At 29.6% G+C, this 5,460-nt stretch overlaps 1 non-coding gene across 1 annotated transcript; it reads left to right on the top strand.

Moving 5' to 3' along the window:
* Positions 1-4,295: 4,295 nt before the first annotated feature.
* On the top strand, positions 4,296-4,372 carry J4E83_011099. The gene has a single exon. It is a non-coding gene; the product is annotated as a tRNA-Val (tRNA).
* Positions 4,373-5,460: the final 1,088 nt, after the last annotated feature.

The raw sequence follows: 5,460 nt of genomic DNA, 5'->3' as shown, positions 1-5,460 counted from the left end.
TCGACGTAATTACGATTATGCGAAATTACTATCCCTTTTATTTTTTTTCGACATAATTTCTATGAAATTATTAGAAAAAAAATTAGGGATGAGCCCCATCGGGGGTCTTCCCAAAGGGTCAGCCCCTCTCGGGGCTAGAAAAAATTAGGGAGCCTTAGGGACCTAGAGTATTATAGCGGGTAGGATTAATAATTATTAAGTAATAACTCTTCTCCTACGGAGGGCTACGCGCTAGCGCTACGCCCAAATTAGGCGACCCCCTACCATGCAATTAATGATGGTAGTCGGGAAAGGATGTAACAATGAATAACCTAGCAGGAAACCAAAATAATAATTATTTATATTATGAGTAGGTAATCCCCAGAGACTAAACGTTAAATATCCTGTTGATTAACTGGATAATTATATAGTCCATTTATTTTGACACTAATCGAACTTGTGTGAACTATTACTCCTGCTTTAATATTAGTATTAATCGCTTTCCCTTCTTTCAAACTATTATACTTAATGGATGAAGTTACTGATCCTTCATTATCTGTATTAGCAGAGGGTTTCTTTAACGGTGGCCCTAAATCGTATATATTAAATAAAATAGAAGATACCTATAATTTAGCCTTGCTATTTGTAGGTCAAAGAAAAAATAATATAAATAAATTTAAAATGTATTTTCATACTAGAGTAAGAGCTGCTTCTAGAATAGGTCCTCATGATCAAGATGTCATCTCTGTGATAATCGGTTCACTTTTAGGGGATTGCTATGCTAATAATAGATCTGTAGAAGGTACAAGACTTTGTTATAGACAAAGTATAATTCATAAAGATTACCTCTTTTGATTATATAAATTTTATTATGATAGAGGTTATTGTTCTAATTTAGAACCTAGAGTACATACTATTATTTTAAAAAAAGGTGATAAAAAAACAGAACATTTTAGGTATGAATTTAATACTTTTACTTTTAGAAGCTTTAACTGGATTCATAAGATGTTTTACAAAAAGGGTAAAAAGTATATACATCCTGAAATAGAAAATTATTTAACTCCCTTAGCTTTAGCAATTTGAATAATGGACGACGGAGGTTGAACTAAATATGGTGTAAGAATAGCTACAAATGATTTTAAACTTACAGAAGTAGAATTTCTTATTAAAGTTCTTAAAAATAAATTTAATCTCGATTGTACTATTCAATATTTAAAAGATATAGATAGATATTCTATTTATATTAAAAGTTCATCTATTCTAACTTTAAGGGAATGAATAGTACCTTATTTACACTCCTCTATGCTTTATAAAGTAGGTTTATAAACAATTAAAATTTTTATATTGTGAAAGTTCTTCTAACCCCCTACATATATTCGATAGTCAAGAAATATACATATTTCTAAGAATTTGACAAAATTCTTTTAAAAAAGTTTTATACTTTTTCTGGCGACATGAGTGAAAACAGTTAACATATTATTATTATAATTCGTATCTAAGTAATAATACAAGACTGTCGGTAAATAGTTTATTTTCTTTTATTTATCGCAACAGACTGAGTCATTTGTGGGTGTCAAATTATTTGATGCTTAATATACAGTCGACAAGATTTTAATTAAAATCTGCACCAATGATACTGAAGTTACGAATATCCAGATTTCCTAAATAGTGATGGAGATTTTGTTGAGTTTGATTCTTACTTAGTACCTGAATCTGATTTAGAAGAAGGAGCGTTAAGAATGTTAGAAGTAGATAACAGAGTTATTCTACCTGAAATTACACATACTAGATTTATTCTTACTGCAGCAGATGTTATCCACAGTTTTGCCATACCAGCATTAGGAGTAAAATGTGATGCATACCCAGGTAGATTAAATCAATTCTCTGTTTTAATTAACAGATTAGGAACATTCTATGGTCTGAACCATGGCCAAAACTGTAGTGAACCTACGGTTATAAATCATCAAATTGACGGGAAAGCCCTAAAGGAATCTTAACTAAGTAAGTATGGTAACATAACTTATGGCACAGGTAATGACTCGTGGTACAGTAAAATCAAGATTTATTATTCAATGGGCAATCCGCAGCCAAGTACCAAGTATAAAATATTTGGTATGCAGTTCATCGACTAAACGGTGGTTGGTATTATTCGTAATAATAACGCTTAAGATATAGTCAGCCCCCTCCTGAAAAGGTGCAGAAAAATATAAGTATTCTTTATATTTTTTGTTAAATAGATATATTCATTTGGTTGATTATATTTAGGGATTTCTACGATAGTTTGCTAAACTATTTTAATGTATAAATATTCATACAAAAAAGTAAAGCACTTTTCATTATGGTAGTGTTTGCATTGTACAATTAGTAGAAGTGTTTTTAATAAGCATTACACATTTGATAAACGTATTGGTTCAATAGCTGTTATATCTCTAACTATCCCTGCGGGATGGTCCCCTAGTTTTTTTTGAGTAATTTCTCCAAGAAATTACGTAAAAAAAAACAAAGGGGGGGCAGACCAAAGGGTCAGTCCCCTTTTGGGGACTAGAAATTATAGTGCAACTAGATCTTTTAATTCAATAAGACCTTTGGCAAATAATCCAGAGTCTTTAGCGTTAGATCATATCAATAGTGAAAAACCAACGAATTCATCCATTATTAATACAATATTATTAAATCAAAATTTATCCATTACTGACTCTAAATTAGAAGAATTATTAAAAGTTAAAGGTGTTGAATGGGATCTTCCTATATCTACACCGGAAAATAAACAACTTTTAGCGGAGTTAACAGGTAAATCTAAATATAAAGGTTTCTCGGGTGTATATATCTTTATACATAAAAATACAGGGCATAAATACGTAGGTTCATCTAATTTATTAAGACGTAGAATGGATTATTATTTTAAAGGTGATTTCCCTTTAAGTGGTAAATTTTTACCTTTACTTCACAAAGAAGGGGTAAGAGCTTTTAAATTAATAGTATTTAAATTAGATTCTACTATATTTAGTTATAAAGACTCTTTAATGTTAGAACAGTATTATTTAGTAAATAAAGAATTTAACTTGAATACATTAAGAGTTGTTAACGCAGGATCTTCAAAAGGTGATCCTGTATATGTTTATGATTTAACTTGTAGTACTCTTTATTATCATGCGAAATCTAAGATTGAACTAAAAAGAGTATTAAAAATACACACTGAAACTAGTAAAAAGTTTGTAGATTCTAAAAAACCATATCTTAATAAATTCTTACTATTAAGCTATTACATACCTACTGCTTTAACAAGCAATATTCCGGTGGATAAATTAGTAGAGGTTATGCAAAAAGAAAGAAAAGATATGTATATAGTAGGAACTCGTAGAAGTATATCAGTAGAATTAGAAATTAAAGAAGGAAATGCCTTTGTAAATTCAGATTCTATAGGCCAAACTTTAAATTTCGATTCGTTAACATCTTGTATTGAATACTTAAGAGAATTAGGTTTAACGATTAAAAGAGCCACTCTTACTAAATATATAAAAAATGAAAAAGTGTTTCATAATTTCTTATGTAAATTTTCAGATAATATTTTACCGGATCATTTTTCAGAAGTAGGATTAATAATGGATGAATATAAAAAATTAAAAGTAGATGCAGACTTAGATACCTTAAAAGTGAATAGAAAAAATAAACCTATAGTAGTAAAAGGAGAAAATTTTGAGAAAGAATTTGAAAGTATTACGGATACAATTAAATACTTTGGTACTTTAAATATCAAATTAGATAGAAAAGCTCTTTATCTTCATTTAAAAGACGGTAAAAAATATAAAAACTATTCTTTTTCTCATAAATAACTAAATAATAGTTAAAAAAAATAACATACTTTCTTTGACTGGAGTAGTAATAAGTATTATTCAATTACATTAAATAAACGTAGAAATAACCCGCAATGTTCAGAAATTTGTGGTATCCTTCATTCGAGTATGCCAATTGTTGTAGAATCAGTTTCCTTAGAGAAATTCTTATCTTGATTACAAGAACAATAGTTGGATAAAACCCATCTAATAACTCTAGACCCGCCGGAACGGCGGGCCTTTTCCGCTCCCCAAGGGTCAAAGACCTTCGGAGAGGGGACTAGATAGATTTTATTAAAATAATTGTCTTGTACAATTAACATGTTATGAAAGGTAACACCTTACCAGATAGTATAACATATCCCAGTATATACATCTTATGAAGTAACTGGTTAATTGCAGTCTACAATTTATACAGCAATTAAGGGTGGGGGGAGAAGAGTAAAATAAACTTTTGCTTAAAGCCCCCCCCCCCCATAAAAAAAGAAATTAGCTCCATTGGTAGAGCATCCATTTTACACGCGGCAGGTTAAGTGTTCGATTCACTTATTTTCAACTTATTTTTCATAATTACACACCTATCTTAAAGGGAAAATGGTTAAATTTAACCATAATAAACATAAAAATTCATAGTAATGTAGTAAGGATGTACAATATTAATTAAACTTATAACTTTCATTGCTTTGCCCTAATTTATACCAATAATTCATAACAATATTCTATGTTAAACATATTCAAAAATAAACAAAATAGTTTAAACCGTAAACTATCTATCAATAAAAATTTTCTTATAGGGTTTATTAGTAGTATAACTACTGCTGCGATGGGCTATATATTAAGACTTATTCTTTTAAATTATTTAGAATATGACGTTTTTACTAATCTAGATAATTGAACTGTTAGCTTTAGTTACTTTTGCTCTTTAGGTGGTAGTCGTTTTGTAATTAATGAATGACTTAAAGAAAATACTTTCCGAATGCATTCTTGTGGTGGTACTAACCCAGTTGGGTATATTAGTACTATGCAAGCTCCTAATGATCCAGGTATAGGTAGCTCTACACCAGCTGGTAGTTCTGGTGCTTTAATTACAGATGATCGTTTAAAATTACAGCAAAGACTTACTAAAATAGAAGAAAAAGTACAGTACTTTGGGGAACAATATGACGCTGCTAAATATGATTTGGATCAAATTGTACCTAAAAGAGCTTTTTTCATAGAAAGAGGTGAGGAACACCTATGACAAATGGAACATCAAAAAGCTGTTTCTGCAATAAATGATTGTCGTACTAATCTATCTAGTGAATTGAGAATGCAACAAATATTAAAAACCAAATTAGAAAACGAAGATTATTCTATGTCTTCTGCATCTGCTACTACTAAACGTAGCTTCACTCATAGTTCTATGTCTAATGATGATTTCAGTACACGTATTAATAAACGTACATCTGATAATCAATAATTTTATGTAGTTAAAAGCTTTAAGTTAATACATAAAAATAACTTATATAGTTTACCAAATTATTTATAATTGCATTCTCTGGATTAGAACTAGGTATTGCATTTATACAATCACAAGTTTTTGTAGTGTTATCTTGTTCATATATTAAAGATGCATTAGAATTACATTAAAGGTATATTACCTTATTTT

Source organism: Alternaria metachromatica (genome assembly GCF_023757995.1).
Source record: "Alternaria metachromatica strain BMP 0045 chromosome Unknown scaffold_100, whole genome shotgun sequence".
NCBI lineage: Eukaryota > Fungi > Ascomycota > Dothideomycetes > Pleosporales > Pleosporaceae > Alternaria > Alternaria metachromatica.
The sequence above is the reverse complement of the archived record's forward strand: the minus strand, read 5'-3'. Positions and strand labels throughout refer to the sequence as shown.